General features: G+C 35.4%; 1 long non-coding RNA gene across 3 annotated transcripts in view; it reads left to right on the forward strand.

Moving 5' to 3' along the window:
- The window catches only part of LOC116422206, a 109790-nt gene that overhangs the window by 65292 nt on the left and 23963 nt on the right, over nucleotides 1-20535 (forward strand). For 2 of the 3 annotated variants that reach the window (XR_004232759.1, XR_004232760.1), the window contains exons 3-5: nucleotides 14188-14264; nucleotides 16232-16407; nucleotides 20156-20327. This is a non-coding gene — a long non-coding RNA (uncharacterized LOC116422206). The remainder of the gene's footprint in view (nucleotides 1-14187; nucleotides 14265-16231; nucleotides 16408-20155; nucleotides 20328-20535) is intronic. The other variant, XR_004232761.1, reaches the window with a different exon arrangement.

Here is a 20535-nt window from a genome sequence, read left to right on the forward strand (position 1 = left end):
ATTCTCGTTAATGTTCTTAGATGAATTTAAAAGCTTTGTAGGCAGAGAGGTGTTCTATCTGGGATGAAATCTCAGGAGCAAGACTTTTCCAGGTTACAAATGTTACCTTTGCAATTAATGACACAGATTGGGATCTATGAAACATTCTGTGCTTGTGCAATTTGAGGATGGATTGCATTTTTGTTTATTATTTATCTGACTATCCCATTGAATTGTGTCTCGTTTGATAATCTCAGCATATTTGGAAAAATGTTTAAATAGGACAAAGAAAATTCATTGGGAGTATTAGATTAATCAGAGGCTAGCAGTGTAAAACTGTTAAATAAATGATGGTTCTGTGTAAAACTGTTAAATAAATGATGGTTCTGTAGAATTCCTGCCAAATATGTGTGGACCAACTAGCATTACCACAACAGTCAGTACTGACTCTTTAGACAAGAAACACTTACACTGTGACCGTGTCCTTAGAATTTTCAAAAGCTAAAGACTTTTCAAAGATTTGGTGGCTACTGTCAGAAATTTGTAATGAATTGTACTCTCAGTGCTAAGCCTCTCAACTGATCTCACTCATCGAATGAACTCAAAGAGAAGAAACATGAAGAGCTTATCTGACCTGATCTTTCTGGAAGTCTTTTGAGATTTTTAGGATAAGAAAAATAAACAGGCCTTCAAGGACTCAGTCAACTGCCTCAAACATATACTAGGGTCCATGATCAAAAGTGTGGAAGATATAAATACTCCTTTTTCATTCAATCCTGACACTAATCTGGAAAGTTTGGAAGCAATGTTATTCCAGGGGACAGGGAACAATGATCATCAGAAGTCTATTGTAAATGACTTACTATTAGTGAGACTCATCAACATGTAAACCAACATTACATTTGATTCTTTTTTTAAAACAAGTACTTAGCAAGTGTTTATTGTTTGATTGAGTAATAATAGTTACATTATAGAAAGGCAAATTTCATGGTCATGGTATCTCAGAATTGGAAATGAACTTGGGTCATTTAATCCCAAGAATGCCTCACCCATAATTCCCTCTATTATCTCTGGACAGGTCTTGTGCTATAAATAAAATAAAACAATAATAAACACAAACATATATGTAGAACATACTTATATTCATAAAATATGTATATATATGTGTACTTATGTTATGTGTAATACATAAATATGTGTAGGCACACATATATACACATAGATATACATACATACATGTGTGTCTTTGTGCATGTATACACACACAAATAGATCACTGCACTTGGAATTAAAAAAGAACTGAATTCAAATCCTTTGGGCAAATTACTTAATTTTTTGGGACTCTTTCTTCATCTTTAAAATGATAGGAAGAGAACTGATTATCTCTCAGGTCTCTTCTAGTTTTAAATCTATGATCCTATGATCTGCAAAACTGGTGCTCAAGACTTTGATTAAAGATTTCTGGTGACAAGCATATTATACCATGCAAAGTGGCTATTTCCGGGAGTTGAATAACAAAAAGAAAGCTCCATATATGCATTAGATTCTTTATCATGAAATGTTCATTCATTGATAAGTTCCAAGACAATATATATGGATCTCAGTTTCAAAAATGGAACCCACTGTCATATGTTTTGCCAAATGCAAAATTTAATTATGCCTCCCAGAACTGATTAGTGTCACTAGCTAGCTATGAATTCAGGAAGCAATACCAGCCGGGGGGAAAATGATGAGGCTGCACATGTTTTATGTATGAAAAATATGGTGACATTCACAGAAGGAGTGAAGTGCAGGAAATCTTTAGCTCTTTTGTGAGTCACATTCAATCAGCAAGTTACTGATATCTGTCCTGTTTCTTCTTTTTGCAATAATAAGGCCCTGGTTTCTTCTCCTTAAGCATTTGATATCTCACAGTTTTCAGATAATTTGAAGTTTCATATTTTAATGTGCACAAAATTGTGTTGTCTCTATCATGAATATTATTTTTTGTACATTTGGTCTAGTTCAGCTATCCTTTCTGCTTTTGTGTTTTTCAGTGTCATTCATCTATCTTCTCTCATGTAGATCATTGGAGGCTATTAAAGTCAGCATCCAAATGTAGGGCTTCTACTGACATGGATAATCTCCAGTATCAGTTGGCTCAGTTGTGACTCTTTTTATTTTTTTTACTTAAATAGCATTTTATCTGTCCAAATACATGTAAAAATAGTTTTCAGAATTAATTTTTGTAAGACTTTATGTTCCAATTTTTTCTCCTCACTCCCTTACTTCTCTCTTCCCATGAGAGCAAGGAATTTCATATAGATTAAATATGTGCAATTCTTCTAAACATATATTCCATATTTGTCACATTGTGCAAGAAAAAATCAGAACAAAAGGAAAAAAATGTAAGAAGGACAAAAAGGTGAAAATAGTAAATCTTTGATCCACATTCAGTCCCCATAGTTCTCTCCCTGGATGTGGATGTCATTTTCTCTCACAGGTCTATTGGAATTGCCCAGAATCACTGCATTGTTGAGAAGAGCCAAGTTCACCACAGCTGAGCATCATATAATCTTGCTGTTGCTGTGTACAATGTTCTCTAAATTCTTCTCACTTCATTCAACATCAGTTCATACAAATCTTTCCAGGGTTTTCTGAAATTAGCCTACTTATCATTTCTTTTAGAACAATAAAATTTCATAACATTCATATACCATATTCAACCATTCTCAAACTGATGATCATCCACTCAGTTTCTAGTTCCTTACCACTACAAAAAAGGGCTGCCACAAACATTTTTGCACATGTGTGGATCTTTGTGATCTCTTTGGGATATAGATTCAGTAGTGACACTGCTGGATCAAACAGTATAATTTCATATCATTAAAGCCTTTGGACATAGTTCCAGATGGTTCTCCAGAAGGGATGGATCATTTCACATAAGTTGTGACTCTTCACAAGTTTTTTTGGTAAACTTTGTCCTTCACTGCTTCCTGATGTTTCATAATCTGGTACTGATTATTATCTTTTAAATAAATAAAATTGTAATTTGAAGAATTGTATTCTAAATGGTATTTTCTTTGGCTGCCATACCTTTTCATTTAGTTGTGCCCTTCAAATAGCCTGATCTACCAATGTACCCTGAGAACCTTCAGGTTGTGTGATATACATCATTTCAGTGACTTTAGAACTATTCAACCTTCCTACCCATCTTGTGGGTAAAGTCCTTATGTGTGTGCTTTCCCCAGTTAGAATGTGATCTTAAGGGCAGGGACTATCTCACTTTTGTATCCTATTTTCTATCAGGGGCACGTTATTGTATCTTCATAAAAATGATCCATCACAAGAATTTGTATCCCAGTACTTAGCACAGTGTGAGATACATGGTAAATAGGTAATAAATGCTTTTTCATTCATACCTCATATATCATCATTTTTACACCTCCATTATTACAAAATTAGAAGATAATTATACAATTCTGAGGTATGTTTTATATTTTTTGGTTTCTTGGGTTGCCATGAGCAAAGACTAAGTGAAGTCTTGAGTCTGTGTCCACTTAGCTGGACTAGTTCCCAGAAAGCAGATGTCATTTGTTGCCAAGACAGTACTATCAATCAATAAACATTTATTAAGCACCCAGTATACATCTGATTAATGATAAGCACTGCATTGTAAGCTATTCCAGTATAGTAGAATCTGTCTGAATTTGTGATCTTTTGATATTACCTTTGAGAACTCAGATTCACTTGTGTACCACCATGCAACATCTATGTGAGATTATGGAAAAAATTCCAAAATATTCACTTTGAGGCAATGTGGATTAGTAGAGATAGCAGAAAGTGGACCAGTCAGAAAGACTCGGGACTGAGTCAATTCTTCTAGTTATTGCCCAAGTAACTTTAGGCAAAGCACTTTCTCTTTTTGATTTTCAACTTCTTTATCTGCAACAAAGGCAAAATCATCTTGAACATATCTACCTCACGGGTTATTTTTCTAGATCAAAAAGAATATTGAGAATAAAGGCTTTTTTTTTTTTTTTTTACCGCTCATAAGGGTTAACCATTCTTCTTATCCTTATTATTTCCTTCTTCCTGTACTCTCTGGGACATAGCAAAGGAGGGAGAAATCATCATTCTTTCCTCATGAGACCTTGTCATTTTCTTGGTCATATACTCTATTTCCATTATTTATTGCCAGACATTTTTCTTGCCATTGACACTGGTTAACTGTGACCTTGTCTTCTGCAAGTCTTTGTTTCTGGATCTGCTCAACAATATGAGCATGTGTCTCTATTGTCTCTCTTTCTCCCTGCCTCAGTGACACATGAGGGATGATAAATGTGAATCTTTTTAGAGGTCTGGGGGAAAATGATGCTTTGGACATCCCAGGTAGTAATATTATTATTAGAAGTCACCAGGATCATTTTTGTGCAGATACAATAATGTGTCCCTGATAGAAAATGGGAAAAATCAATTATGGATGACTTGGGATGCCCATATCAGGCCCCAGAAAGAGCTTGTAGATAATAAGACTTTAGCTGAACCGTGGAGAGGAACAAGGGGAAGCTAGGAGAAACAAAGGAGAAAGGAGATCATCTATGATCAGTTTCCAAATTCATTCTATCAAAATGAATTATTCAGGAAACTTGTTTTGGGTGAAGGATTCTCTCAGATAGTTTTAGGAAATTGTCCTTTGAGAATAGCAGAGCGGGGTAACACATCAATGCCATGTCATAATTTCTAATTAGATGATGATGCCATCTGGGACTGGAAATGGAAAGCATATAAGTGAGTTTCAAATGGATTACATCCTTTTGATAATCATTTTAAGCAAAATCTATAAATCTTGAGATAATATTTTGATTTAAAATATCTCTTTTTAAAAATTCAATTCATTTCTCATGCAGGTTCTAAACTGTAGGAGAACAAAACAAAAATCTTCAGTCACATTATTGAGCTCTTGTCTGAATGTTTTCTCATTCCAAATATATTTACTTCATAGTCCTGTTAGAATATATCCTCCGAGGGCAGGGACCCTCATGTTTAGGATTGTACCTCCAGTATCTAGCACAATATATAGCCTGCTCTGAATAAATGTTTAGCTCAATTTGGCTGAATTGATGTGAAAGTTTTGGGGATGTTTGGTCTAGAGAAAAGAAGTCTTAGGTATACTAGTGGTTTGTAAGCTTACTGAAGCCATTTTTGTCTTTTATACTCAGCAGGCAGTATCTGGTACACAATAACTGATTATCGAATTGGCACAGAGTAGGTTCTTATAATTTTTTGAATGGTTGATCAAAAACAAGTTTAGGTATGGTCAGGACCCTGCAAATGGACCTTACTAGATCATAGATTTAGAGCAGAAAAAGAAAGACCTTAGAAATCATTTATTCAGTTCCATTATTTGACATATGGGTAACTTCCCTAGGCAACAATCCCAACAGAGAAGTGAAATGAGTTAACCATGATTACATCTGTAGAATCCATCAGAAATAGCCTTGGGAGGATATATAGTTTTGGAAGTAGAACTTGAGAAAGAGAAAATAAAAAAATTGGGAATAACAACTGTAACTCTTGAAACAACTGGGCATATGATCAGAGTGTGCACCATTTAGGTGGCTATAGTATAGAAAAACAGGTAAAATGATTTTGAGATTATATTCCAGCAAGTAGCTGTGAGCCTGGGGTGATCAATTGCTTAACAAGTAGTTAAGCTCTATCATGTGGTATCGCCTCCCATCATACTTCAAGCTCTTTGACAGTGGAGATAATTTTTTTTCTTTCTTTATATCCTCAGTAATTAGCATGGTACCTGGTAATAGCAAATGCTTGACAAATAGTAGTTGACTGACTGACAGAAAGAGCAATGAATGGGAAGTTAGAGGGTTCTTTTTTAATGTAAATCTACCCCTATGTATTTGAGCAACCATGGGCTAATGAATTAATAATAAATGATAATATTCATATGGTACTTACTATGTATCAGGCACTGTGCTAAGCACTTTACAATATTATCCATTTGGTCCTTAACAGCAATGTGGAGAGGAAGATGCTATCGTTATTCTCATTTTACATTTGAGGAGATAGGTTAACAGAGACAAAGTGACTTACCCAGGATCACACATCTAGTGAGAGTCTGAGGCTTGATTTGAGCTTTCTTGAGCTTGAGTTTTCTTGACTTCAGGTCTGTCACTTTATCCCCAGTACCCTCTAAATGGCTCATTTCTCTTATTGGTGAGAATTTGGGATAGATCAATAGTTCCCCATTTTTGGGCTGGGATCTACAGACTTCTTGTAAGAGATTTGCAAGCCATATGTATGAAAGCTCATCTTGTTAAATGATTGAGCATAACAAACAAGCAATCATACCTGCTGTAGACTGAATAAATATGTCTCATATTTTCTGCTTCAATTTCACAAATGTCTGTGGATGCTGTTGTGACAAATAAAATACAAATTCAGTTCAAAGTGTTACTAATCAGTTCTTTAAAAAATTATGTAGCTATGCTATAAACAAATACTAAAATTACAAATTCTACCACATGGATCCCCAGGCTTATTTTTAATTTTGTTAATATTTTACTTTTAATGGATCTTTACATTCTAAAAGTTTGCTGACCATGGGGCTAGATGATTTCTATAGAACCTTCTGATTCTGATATTTTATGATTCTATAGTTTCTACAATATTGAGGATCCATAATATCACATGTCAATAAGTGGATGGGCCTTCAGGGGCCATCTAATCTAATTTTATCATTTTCTAATGAGAAAACTGGGGCCAGTACCATCTTGTCTAAGCTATAACTTCAGCACCATTGCATGAAGTCCTTTCTGATACTCAGAAATTTCATATGCCTCCCCATTAAATTTCATTGTATTTAACAACTTCTATATATTTGTATTTATGTTTATGGAGGGGCTGCTGGTAAATGTTTAACAATCAGCTCTCTGGGGGGGAAATGTACCCATGATATACTTTTAATTTAATCTGCATTATTAACATTTTCCCATCATTTTGTTAAACTAAACAATCAACAAAACAGTAAATCAAGTCCTCATTTATAGCATTTTCTGATTCTAAGGTATAAAGGATCTTACTGAAAATTTAACAGTAGTATCAAGCCAGTCAGGTGCTAGCCAAATACTGCTTTTTATGTATTCATTTTCTCTTTATGGTATTCTTTCTCTTTCATATATCCATCATATATCCATCTATTTATCTATCTTGTATCTCTATCATCCAACACGCTCTCATCTATCTATTTACCATCTTTCTTTCTATCCTCTGCCTTCCTATATCTGTCCATTTATTTATGTTTATTGTCTATCTGTCTATCTCGTATCTATTTACCTGTTTGTCCATTGAAATCTAATTCAGATATCTATTAATCAATATCGATCTTAATCTGTTTGTCTATGTCTATCCATCAGTCAACACCTGTCTATTTATGTCTAACATTTATCTATTTCTATATCTGTCTCTATCATTCTGTCTTTGTATTCTCTCCTTCCTCCTTTTTCCTCCCTCCCTCCCCCTTTCCTCCCTCCTTCTCTCCCTGCCTCTCTATTCCTCTCTCCCTCCCTCCCTCTCTTTGCACCTTCCTTCCCTTCTCCTTCTCTTCCTCCCTCCCTCCCTCCCTCTCTTGTTTATCTTTGCTAAGTACAATACAAGATGACAGATATACCTTCCATTGCCAAGACCACAATGAAAACTCTCTAGATTGGTAGGAGCTTTCAGAACTTAAACTCTGCTGATACTGTCACAAGAACCCAAAGTCACCTACAGGCCATAATGAAGTCCTAGAGAAGGATTTGGAGTTGTGATTTTTCCAGTCAATATAACTGTGGGTGTGGAAAAACTCTTTATTAATAGAGATTGCAACCTTTGACTTAATTCATAATTCACAGGAACATAGCTGGGAGGGATTCTGTTGCCATTATTTGTCTTTATTATTTATAAGATCACAGATCTAAGGCAAAAATAGACTTTAAGGCTTATCTAGAACAGGGCTTCTTAAACTTTTCACACTTGCAACTCCTTTTCACCTGAGAAATTTTTATGCAACTTCCGGTATATAGATATATAAAATAGGTATACAAATCAAACATTTATTGATAATAAATTATATGGAAACTTATTTTAAAACAGGTTTTTGTATACATATAATGTTGCCTTTTAGTAAAGACAAAAGCACTTTGCAAACTAATGAGATGGATACAGAATCAAATCTTGGCAGAATATTTGATACCTTATATGGTTGCCAATTTTTTTTTGCAACACCCACATTCAGTTACGTGACCCTATCTATGGGATCACACCCACATTTTAAGAAGCTTTGATCCAGTCAAATCTCCTTCTATTATAGATGAAGAATCTGGGGCCCTCAGAATTCAAGTGGCTTATCCAAGATCACGCACGTAGTTTCAGAGCTGGGATTTAAAGTCAGATTTTCTGATTTCCAAGTCAGCACTCTTTCTCTTATGTCCTATGAAATATTCTTAGGTAAATAGCCTCAAACTCATGGAAGCAAAATGACTTGCTCAGGGGTCAAGGGGTCTAGCTGATTCTCTGCCTAGCACCCTCCCCAGTATACCATCCAGCTACCTATATATCTCAGGTAATGACCACAATCTTATACCACATCATCAGCTAGAAGTATATTAACGAGAGTTTTCTGGTCAATCAATGGGTCAGATATTCAGTGGTTGGTAAAACTCTTAATGCAGTGGGATATATTCTCTTGCCTGCCTTACAGAGATGAAATCTGACATAGAATAAAAAGGAAAAGCATGTTTCTGTTTAGATCCTAAAAAAAAAAAAAGGAATGGAAAAATGAGGAAGCATGGGGAAACAAATGCCAAGTCGCTTGTTATCTCTGGGACTGGAGTCTTACCCACCTGAGCTTGCCGGAAAGACCATCAATCATACTGAGACAGCAAGCAAGGTACTGCCACATCACCCAGAGCCTTCTGTCTCTGTAAGAGATTACACTGGCTGCTGGCCCAGTAGGACCCCACACTGCTCTAATTTGCTTACATTACATTGATTGGAGATACAAGAACCATCATTAGACTGTCCAGCATTCAGAGATCACTTAGAGAGCTGTAAAAATCTTGAAATGCATTTATCCCTCACAGTTTAATTCAATTCAGTGAACATTCATTAAATTCCTCTTCTCTGTAAGGCATGGTTCTAGAATCTTGAGGTACAGTGACAGAAATCAAATCCTCCCCTTAAGGAGCTTATATTCCCTTTGGGTGGGGAGGGAATACAACTTCCACAAAAATACGCAAACACATACATAGGCAAAAAAAAAAAAAAAAGCATTTCAGAGTAATTTCAAGGCAGGGTGTTATTAATTAGGGGAATAAGGAAAGGACTTGTGGAGGAGGTAGTATCTGAGCTGTTTTTTTGAAGGAAATTAGGGTTTTTACAAGGAGAATATTCCAGAAATGGAAGGCCATTTGTGCACAGAGATGGAGGCAGTAGATGGAATTTTATGCACAGGGAACAGCCACCAGGTCTGTTTGGCTGGAACAAATAACATCTGAGGAAACATGATGTGAATAAGAATTGAAATGTACATGAGAGGCAGATTGTGGAAAGATTTAAATACCAGGCTGAAGGCTTTGTATTTTATCCTATGAACACTCTGGAAACATTGAAGATTTTTTAGAATGGAAATAACCTGGAATGATCTTTCTTCTAGGAATATCTGTCTGGCAGCTGTGTGATGGGTGGATTGGAGAGAGATTGACTTGAAATGGGGAGATCACTTTGGAGACTATTGCAATAACCTAAATAAGAAGTGATGATGATGAGGATGATATGATGATTGATGATGATGATGATGATGATGGTGATAACAGCTCACATTTCATAGTGCAGAATACTTTACATACAGTTTCTTGTAATCAGCATATAATACCACTGTAAGTTAAATAGATCTATGTTATTTTATGTAAGGAGAAATTTAAGCACAAAGAGTTATGGGACCAAAAGTCAAATTACAAGTGAAATTTGATGTAAATTCTAAGTCTTCTGACTTCTGGAAAGGCTATGTTTTGAAGTCCCAGACTCTTTTTTTTCTTCTTCCTCTTTTCTTCCTTTCCCTTTCCCTTTTCTTTCCCTTTCCCCTTCTTCTTTCCTGTTATCTTTCAAGAACCACAATAAAACACCTAATATTTGCATAGCATTTCAGTGTTTATAACACACTTGTATTATCTCATTTGTGAGATAATACAAGTGTGTTATAAACACTGAAATTCTAAACACTGTTGATTCTCACAACAGGCTCATGAAGTAAGTACTATTATTCTCCCTTTTTTATAGATGAAGAAACTGATGGTAAATAATTTGTCCCCAATCATACAACTAATAAGTGTCTGAGTCACAATTTAAATCAGGTCTTCTTGACCCTTGGGAAAGCATTCTATCTACTGCATCATATACTTGTCCTTGAAATACGGAACAGAATCACTAAGTTTACTCAGAAGCAAAAAATTGATTTAGGAAGCTGAAATGTAAGATGTTGATCTAAATCTAATTTCTGACAAATTGCTTTCTAGTTTTCCTAGTTCTTATCAAAGAGGAAGATATTCCACAAAGTAATTTATGTTGTTAAGTTTTGAAAAATCTCCTTTACTTAAAATAGTATTATTCTATAAGAAATGATGAGCATGTTGCGTTCAGAAAAGTCTGGAAAGACTTACGTGAACCGATGCTAAGTGAAGTGAGTAAAACAAAAAGAACATTATACACAGTAACAACAAGATTATGTGATGATCAACTGTGATGGACTTGGCTCTTTTCAACAATGAGGTGCTCCAAGAGAATTTCAATAGACTTGTGATGAAAAGTGCCATCGGCATCCAGAGAGAGAACCATAGAGACTGAATATGGATCAAAGCAGAGTATTGTCATCCTTTTTTTGTGGTTTGGTTGTTTGCTTATTTTTCTTCTTTCTCATGTTTTGTTCCCTTTTGGTCAGATTTTTCCTGTGCAGAATGACAAATATGAAAATATGTTTAAAAGAACTGCACATATTTAATCCTCAAAAAGGAAAATTCTTCCTTACCTAGGCTGTTTTGCTGCTCTGCTTTTCTAGTTTTCAGATAATAGTTTTGATAATTACTATTTTAAGCTCCCATAATTATAAAGAACATTATAGCATCTGCTGCATGATAGGAATTTTATAGGTCTATGTCAATATGTCCATTGATGGAACAATCTATGACTTGTTTCCAGGATTCAAACTCAGGTCTTTTGATTTAAAATAAGAGGATTTTCCAAGTGAGCTGAATTACTATCACCTTTCAGAAGCCACCCTTTTTGCCTGTTCTGTTAAAGTCAAGTTCTTGATACTTTTTTATGATTAAGATTTGGTGCCAGGTTGACATTCCTTAATTGTTACATGATAAAAAGATATATATAGGAAGTTTTTAGAGGAAGAAATCTGTGCTATCAATAGAGATATCAATGTTTTAAATCAATAATAATTAGGTAAATTGAAGCAACTCTGATGTTCTGACTCACACCAATCATATTGATAATGTTGATAAAAAATGACAAATGCTAGAAGAGCTGATGAGAAAGAAGTGGATTGACACACTATTGGTAGAACTGTGAGCTGCTCCAGCCATTCTGAAAAGCAATTTGGAACTGTGCTCCAACACATGAAATTGTGTGTATGTTTTTGTCCACTAAGACTATAATGCAAAGAGATTTAGGAAAGAGGGAAAGGACTAATACATATAAGAATATTTAAAGTGGCTCTGTTTGCAACGACAAAGAATTAGAAAGTGAATGGGTCCCTAACAAATGGGAAATGGCTGAGCAAGTTATGGTGTATGAATCTGAAGGAATACTAAGGCACTGTAAGGAATGGTGATGGGTAGCATTTCAGAGAAACCTAGAAGTATTTGTATGAATCAGGAGAACAATTCATGCAATAACAAAAAAAATGTAAGGGCAATGAATTTTGAAAGTCTTGCAAATTCTGATCAATATAATAACCAATCACAATTCTAGAGGATTCATGATCAAACATGATCAAACTTCCTGATATATATATATATATATATATATATATATATTTATATATATATATGTAATATAGATGTTTTGAATCTGTATTCTGAACTCTAATCACACACACATATGTTTATATATATTAGGAACAGATAGACAAAGACAGAGACACAGAGACACAGAGAGATTCAGTGTGGGAATTTTTGTCTGACTACATGTTTATAAAAGGAAATGTTTTCCCTTTACTTTCTCAATGAGGAGTGGGCTAGAAAAAAGAGAAAGCATATCTTTTTAAATGGTGATGGTGGTGGTGGTGATGGTAGTAATACAAAGATTTGGTACCAGAGGATATCTGGCTCTTAATCCCAGTTCAATTATTAATTTCCTGTATTAACTTGGGCAAATCATTGAACCTCTTGGGACCTCAGTTTTGTCCTTTGTAAAATCATTGAGTTTGATGGATACAGAAAATCCTTCCAGTTCTTTACCTATGATTCTAGAGGGCTCCATAAAAACTGAGCAAGGGTGTTGGAGTTGATGGCCTAAGGATTGTTCTTGTTCTAAATTTATTACACTGTGATCTCTTGGTTCAAGATGATATCCGGGGGCTATGTATTATGTGGTTATTTTTTTTGAGACACAAACATAAAGTACTATTTGTCTTGTCTCTCTGGAGCCTCAGAGGCAAGCAACATATGGATTCAAGTGGAGGAGACACCAAGGAAAATTATCCAGTAATGAGCTAAAGGCTTGCAGACTTAGCTCTCTGTTGTTTGTATGATGCAATTTACCACGACTCCCCCCTTTTCTTTAATCACTAATCTGCTTCATAAATCTTATGGGATCAGAGATTTAAAACTTAGAGTCCATCTAGTTAAAGCCTATTATTTTACAAGTGAGGAAACAGAGGTCCAAAGAGATCAGATGACTTGCCCCATATGACACAGGTAAGAAGCAGTAAAGTTGATAACCCAACATGGGTCCTGACTCAAAATTCATGATTGCCCCTCCTTATCTTCTTTTGTACCCTGACACCTCTTCCATTCACTGCTTCCTAGATGTGAGATGTTTACTTCTGTGTTAAACTCTTCCTGAGATTTCTCTTTCTTTTCCACATGCCCAAATCTTTCTTACCCTTTAAGGTCCATTAAAATTCCACATCCTTCGAGAAGCTTTTTTCTGAATCTTCCAATTCCCTTGATTTTAACTTCAAAGAATTCAGTATCACTTAAAGTGATGTTCATTTTCTTACTCCTTCTTTTCATTGCATTAAAGTTTATTTACTTATTTTCAAGGATATACCCCTTACATTTCATGGGTTTATATTTAAAAATTATAAGTTTGTCTTTAATCTACATTTGCTTTTTTAAATTAGTAATTTTATTAGCAGGCATTTATCTAATTAGTTTAAAATTCAATTTTCTTTTCTGAATTCCTGCTGTTTCCCTTTCCTCTTCACAACCAATTGACAAAAAAAGAAAAAGAAAGCCCATTACAAATATATTGTCAAATATCTTCATTATCCATATCTAAAAAAAGAAAAAAAGAAGAAAATATGCTTTAATTTGTACTCATCAGCTCTTGGTTCATTGTGAGTCCTTTGGCATTATGGTTGATTGTTGTGTTGATCAGTTCACAAATCTTTCAAAGTTGATTATAATATTTCTCTTACTATATTGTTCTTTGGTTTCTGCTTAATTCTCTTTGCATCAGTTCAAATAAGCCTTCCCATATTTTTCTGATACCAACTCCCTCATCATTTCTTATAATTGCATTCACATCCTATAACTAGTTCTACCATTTCCTAATTGATAGGCAAACTTCAAGTTTCAATTCTTTGCCACAAGGGAAAAAAGTTACTATAAATATTTTTGTTCATGTGAAACCTTTCCCTCTTTCTTTAGTTTCTATTAAGGCCTATTTGTAGTATTTTTGGGTCAAAGAATGACATTTTAATAGCTTTTGGGACGTATTTCCAAATTGCTTTCCAAAATAGATGGGTCACTTCATAAGCATTTTCTTACCACAATTCTTTTAGCATATTTTCTTTATTTCCACTATTCTTAGTGGAATTATCCACTTAGATTCTTATCATTCACTATTATCTCATGTATTTATTTTCTCTTCCCAGTTATATTGTGTATTTCTTCAGGCTAGGGGTCTAATCTTATAGCTCTCATCTATATCCCACAGCGATTTACAATATGCAGAGCACAGAGAAGACACTTGGGAAATATTTGCTAGATTGAGTGCTTGATTAAGCTCTTAAGGTAAGTTGCTAAGAATCCTCTATCTTCTGACAAACTTTCTCAGGTACTTGACTAAAGGTGGTCAATCATCAGGGAATCCACTGAATTGAGACTCTAGGAATACCAGGGAAATTCATAGAATATTGAGCTATAAATTCTTCCAATACTAAAATTAATATTAAAATTGGTTCTGTTTTTGTGACATCAGGGGTAGAAGCAGAACTCCTGTGATATACCCCCCCTTTCCCCATTGGATGGGTTGGTTACTTTATTGTAATTAGCTCTTATATAGAAAAGTCAACATTGAGAGGGATTTATTATTTACCATGAACAGCAAGTGACTGAAACCATTTTGTCCTTATATGTCTCTTGAAGGGATGTATTCTTTAATAAATCAGCTCAGCACAACAGGGGACTGGCCATTCACATGAATTCCTCTGAGTGAACAGCTCTTGAATGCAGCCCTAATGGGCTTCAGGATAATATTTGTATCTTCCTGGGCCTCAAAAACAGATTTCATTAGGTGATGATTACAACCTGGGGGAGTGGAACTAGTTTTGAATGCCCAGGGACAAGGTGATATAGCCTGTCCCAGTGTTACCTTTGCATCCCAGTCATGTATGGGGAATGCTCAGATGCCGATGTGAGTTAGTGATAATGGAACCGAAGCCTGGTTGGTGGGTAGAATTAGCAAGGCAAATTCTGCTGTGGTTTCTAGGTTATAGCACTTTGGTCACATGAGAGAGACTCTGATAGAAATGGTACCCTGATGGCCCTTATAAAACCATCAGGAGAATCCGTTCAACTGCAGTATGATTCCCCTGGTACATAATGTGCTGTTTATTTTTCAGTTGAAGGAGAATATAGGACAAGGCTTTTCATGTCTGCCTAGCTGGTACATTCTGTGATGGAGGGATTCTATTTCACTGCTTATATTTAGCATTTTTAAAAACATTGAAACTGGTCCAGTTTGTGCTATGATCATAAAACACAAACCACTAAAAGGTTCCTTTAGAATGTGACCATTTGAAAGATACCCAATTGAATCCATTCAGTGTTCACGCTGCCAAACGATGCTGGTGACATTAAGATAAAGTAGCTCAGTCTTCAATGACCTTAACTCTACTGGGGAAATTGAGAGAGAATTGACATGTACATAGATATGTGAATAAAAACTGAAATAAAACAGTCACCACACAGACCACATTTAGGGTACTGTGTTCCATCTGGAAAACTCTAGTCTAGGAAGAGCAATGACAAATTTGAGAATTCCCAAAGGAAATCATCCTGATAATCCTTAGAGTTTCCTGGAAGGCCAAGCTGTAATCCTAAACTACTCTATCTTATTTTTGATTCTTGAGATTAATACTATCTCATCAAGGGAGAGATGCTATCCAAATCCTGCTTGGTGGCATTTTAGGGTCCCTGAAAGACCTTTACAACTATTTTAAGAGTCTCAGGGAATGCAAAGTCACCATTCCATGGTAATCATCCTTTTTCGACTTGGCTGTTACTTTCCCCTCATGGGATGGATGATAACTTGGACTCTGAGGGAACTATTATTAGTGCTATTATTTAAAAAATAATTATCTTGTTATTTTTCTCATTTGAATCTCTTCATCTCTTTTGACAAGTTCAGGTAGAAATAGTCCTAGGACAAATTATTATACTGCAATTATTTTTCTGTTAAAAAAAGTAAAATCTGCCTTATATCAGAGAAGAAATTATTTTTTAAAAATTCTGCAATAAAATCATACATTGCTATGGGGTATTTGAGCTAATAACTACATCTTATAGACTCATGACTTTTCAGTTTTGCAGAAAACTAGAATTTCAATGACCACCCTTGATGTATCCATTCTGCAGTTCATTATAATAATGATGTGCAAGATTTCTGCTTTTTATTTGATCCAATTTTCCATTTTTGTCATGTTGTACTATTTGTGACCGTATGGACTGCCAGAAATTTTCCATATTTTTGCTATTAGAAGCTGAAGACAAATTGAATATAACGAGAAAAGACAGAAACAAAGGATCACTTTGGAAAAGTTATATCATATCTAAGGAGAACACCTTGAAAACTTAAGCAAAAGGATTTCCAGGACCTGGATAAACCCTTTTTCACATGTGCTTTCTAAGTTTTGAGCTGTTTCCCCTGGACTTGGTATGTATTGGTGGGAGAATATAACATAGACATTTTGGGGGGAGGTATTTTCTAGTAATTATTATTATGTCATCTTAGTACCCTCCTTAGAAGCTAATTATATGTATATGACTATAGATATAAACTAATAATAACAGGGGAAGCACACTGGTTGGGGCTAATGAGTTAGTATTAGGGAAAAAAAATCTTTGTACTTCATCTTCTAGTTAGTTAGAGCTAATCCCAGAACCACTTGAGAAGTTTTTAGTAATTGACCAGTAAGTCTATACTGTGTGGAGTTAAGGAGAGTGAGCTTATACTACCAATGGATAGAGGAAAAGATGCTCAATTAAATATTTATAACATTCCAAGTAAAGACAGTTCTGGCACTCAAAGAATCTACATTTTAATATGGACAGACAAGAAGCAAGGCATTTTGGACCTCCAAATTACAGAATGGTGAGTTAAACCAAAGGAATGTAGATTAGCACACCATCTTCAAGAGCAAATGCAGAATTGTTTGGCTTCATAATTGAAGAAAATATTTGGTATAGGAAGAGAAGCAGTTATCAAGAATATGGAGGGAAGTAAAGATGAATCTCCCCTCTCATGTCTGTCTCCTGGGTTCTCTGAACTCTTTCATTGCTCAGCTAGAATCTAATCTTCTGCCATAAGCCTTTTCTAGTTATCCTTGACCTAATTGTCTTCCCTTAAAAATTAATCTCCCTTTCCCTCAAATTTATTTTGTATAGATTATAGTATATTATATATTACATATATTTTATATATTATATTATATATTACATATAATATGTACATGCTTTATATTTATATTATATATATTTATATATTATTACATATATAATATTACATATTATATCTCATGTATATGTTTTTTGGACATAGTGGTTTGTCCATTGTCTCCTCCATTAGACTATGAGATGCTTGAAAACAGGGACTTTTGTTTTTCTTTTTCTTTGTATCCCCAACACTGGTGACAATACTTGACACATAATAGGTACTAAACAATGCTTGTTAACTAACTAATTAAAGCACATCTGGGACCTACCTGACGCTGACTCACTTTCCCTGTGAAGTTCATGAATGGCAGACAGTTGGAAGGAGTTCTACCAGAGTGAAGGAAAGCAAGAGACTAGCAATGACAGGAAACATGTTTCAGTGTGGATTTTGAGAGTGCTATGTTTGACTGGCAGCTTGACAAGGAGCTATGAGGATTCCAAGATGCATATTACTCAGAGTGTTTGGGGGATAATGTTTTCCTGAAAGACACTAAACTAAAAATGCTTGTATCACCTGGCAGCATGCATCCTGCCTGACTTGAAAGCATCTATTCACTCATTGTGATAAAACCTTTATGTCCATGTCAGGAGGAGAACTAAGGGAGAGAACACTTCAGAGTTAAGTGACTCTGCTGTTATTCAGTTGTTTTAGTCAAGTCCAACTCTCTATGACCCTCTTTGGGGTTTTCTTGGGAGATACTGGAGTGGTTTGCCATTTCATTCTCCAGTTCATTTTAAGATGAGGAAATTGAGGAAGAAAGGGTGAAGTGACTTGCCCAGGGTCACCCAGCTAGTAAGTGTCCCAGGCTGAATCAGAACTCAGGTGCTCCTGACTCCAGGCATGAATTCACTGTGCCACGTAAGTGACTCTGTCCCATGCATTAAATCTAAGGAGGACTATCCAGATAATAAAGTCCCAAATGGGTATCTTTCCTTTCAGATGTCATTTATATCATTTCATTGAGTTGTGCCTTATGGAGAAAGACTAGGTACCCTTGCCAGTCTTAGATAGAGTAAGGTCATTTCAACTTTCAAATGCTGTTTCTTCATTTGTGAAATGCAATTATTAGGTTCATAATGAGTACTTCCTTTTTGAATAATTTGATGTGTCCCTCTGATTTAATAACCTAACTAGACCTAGTTCATACCCTAATGCTTTAATTCTATCATTTTAATTACCAAGAGGGCACCCACAAGAGAAAACAAAGCATAAAATCTCACCATCCTAAAACAGTATTGGCAGGTTACATATGGGAGATTTTTCAGATGCAGGCTGGAAAGATTCATTCATGTCAGTAGAATCCAAGGATCAATCAAATTTATGATAAATTTCCAGAAAGTTATCTCTCCCATGTCATATAAAATACAATTCCCGAAGCTCTTCAAGACAGCCTGCGTTACCTCCAAGAGGTGATCTCTTGGATCTCTTGAATCAAACTAAGTCTGAGATCTTAAATTTGAATAAGTAGGGAAAAATGGTTTCCCCATTATACATAGTCTGATCTTTAAACAGGTCACATGTTATCCCGCATATATTAAGAACTCCCCCATTCTGGGGAAAGCCTTAGGAAGGCTTGACATCTTTTCTTGACTATTTTGTTTTGGTTTTGTTACTTCCCTAGCATTCTCTTGGATGTGTCTTCTCTGTTCCTTACTAAGCTTGCCTTATGAGGCTCTGAGCCCCCGGCTGTCTCTTTGACGATGAGGGGCTGCCAGAGGCTGCTTTCCATGCCATCTGTTTCTGGGAATAAGAGTCCCCTTGGATTCTTTTCTTTTTTTCCTGCTTCATCCCATGCCAGGGTTTTACTCCTCCAGGGTTTTCTCCATCCAGTCTGATCAGCAAAACAAGACGGGGCATTCCTCTTACCCCACCAGTAAGCAACATTCCTCCACCTTTTGTATTCTCTCTTTTCACTCTTTTCTCAAGGCCAGATCTTTCTTTAGGAAAAAAAAAAAAAAAAAAAAAAAAAAAACAACATTGAAAATAGTTTGCTATAGAGCCTTATTATAATCAGACCCAAAGGAAATGCTCCTTTCTTTTTGAATGGTGGAATTTGCTTCCTAAAACAAATCCAGAGCCTGTCTACTGGCTGAATCCCTCAATAGCATTAGTCTAGTCAGCAAGAGGTCAAAATGTCATAATCTGGAGCCTGGCTTTGCAACACTTGACCATGACTTCCCTACACGCCCCTGCATGAGTCCAAAAGGCCTGGTAGCAAACCTGGTTAATGGAAAGTTTCCTCATGAGAATGAAATAACCCTTTTCTGAAGCCTTTTTCTTGGGCTTTATAAAAACTAAGTAAGTGAGAAGGAGGCAAAGGTAGGTGTGTGATGATTCTAGGGGTGGAGAAGGGAGGAATAACCAAAGCAGATGAAAGTGGCAAGAAAGATGCTACTGCTTTGAGAATGAGAAGTGGTCAGTTGTGGTCAGTTTCATGGTTTTATTTCTCCCTAGAGTAAAATAAACTTTTAATGGACAAGGAAAAAAACAGTAATCTTAAAGATGATTTCTTTCAGGCAAGAATTTTTCCTCTGCTTCTCTTCACAACATTTCTCCCTTTTCAGATCATCTGGCTATTATAAAAGAAATATTTGGATAACCAGATGCTAGTTTCTCTCTGTCTCTCTGTCTGTCTCTCTGTGTCTGTCTCTCTTTGGCTCTCTCTGTTTCTGTCTCTCTCTTTCTCTCTCTCCCCCTTTCTCTAGTCAAATTTCATCTACTGGCAAAAATTCTTCAAGATTCCTGAGAGGGGGGGAATAAAAAAATTCTAATGCCAACTAAAAACTTTCTAATTCAAATCCTTAAGATGCAGGAAAATCACTTATAAAAACTTCAGATAAAGAGAAACAGAAATGATTCATATTCTAGTCTTTAGGAAGATTTGGAAAGTCAAACTTAGTAAATTTTGAATTTTCTTATTTGTTCATTTCAATTCCATAATCATTTATTAAATATTCCTATTGGTCAGGTACTGTGCAAAGTCCAAGATATACAGTGATAAAAATGATCCAGAACCTTACAAATCTACAATGAGATCGGTAATTAAGTGATGAATGTGAAGATGGAAGGAATTCCAGTAGAAAGGGATTAGTCACAAAAGGTTTCTCATAGAAGGTAGAAGAGTGAAAAGCTTCTTGAGGGTAAGCTTTTTCATTTTTGTTTTTGTACCCACATAAGTAACAGTCTTTCACAGTGCTTGTTCATACAGTTGACACTCAATAAGTGTTACTTTAATAGAACTGAATCTAGGGATCTAAGAAGTCAGGATGAGGAAAATATTTCCAAATGGAAGATAGCCTACACAAAGACAAAGAATGGGAGGTGGAATGCTGAGTTTGGAGAAGAGCA

Source organism: Sarcophilus harrisii, chromosome 3, assembly GCF_902635505.1.
Source record: "Sarcophilus harrisii chromosome 3, mSarHar1.11, whole genome shotgun sequence".
Classification (NCBI taxonomy): Eukaryota; Metazoa; Chordata; class Mammalia; order Dasyuromorphia; family Dasyuridae; genus Sarcophilus; species Sarcophilus harrisii.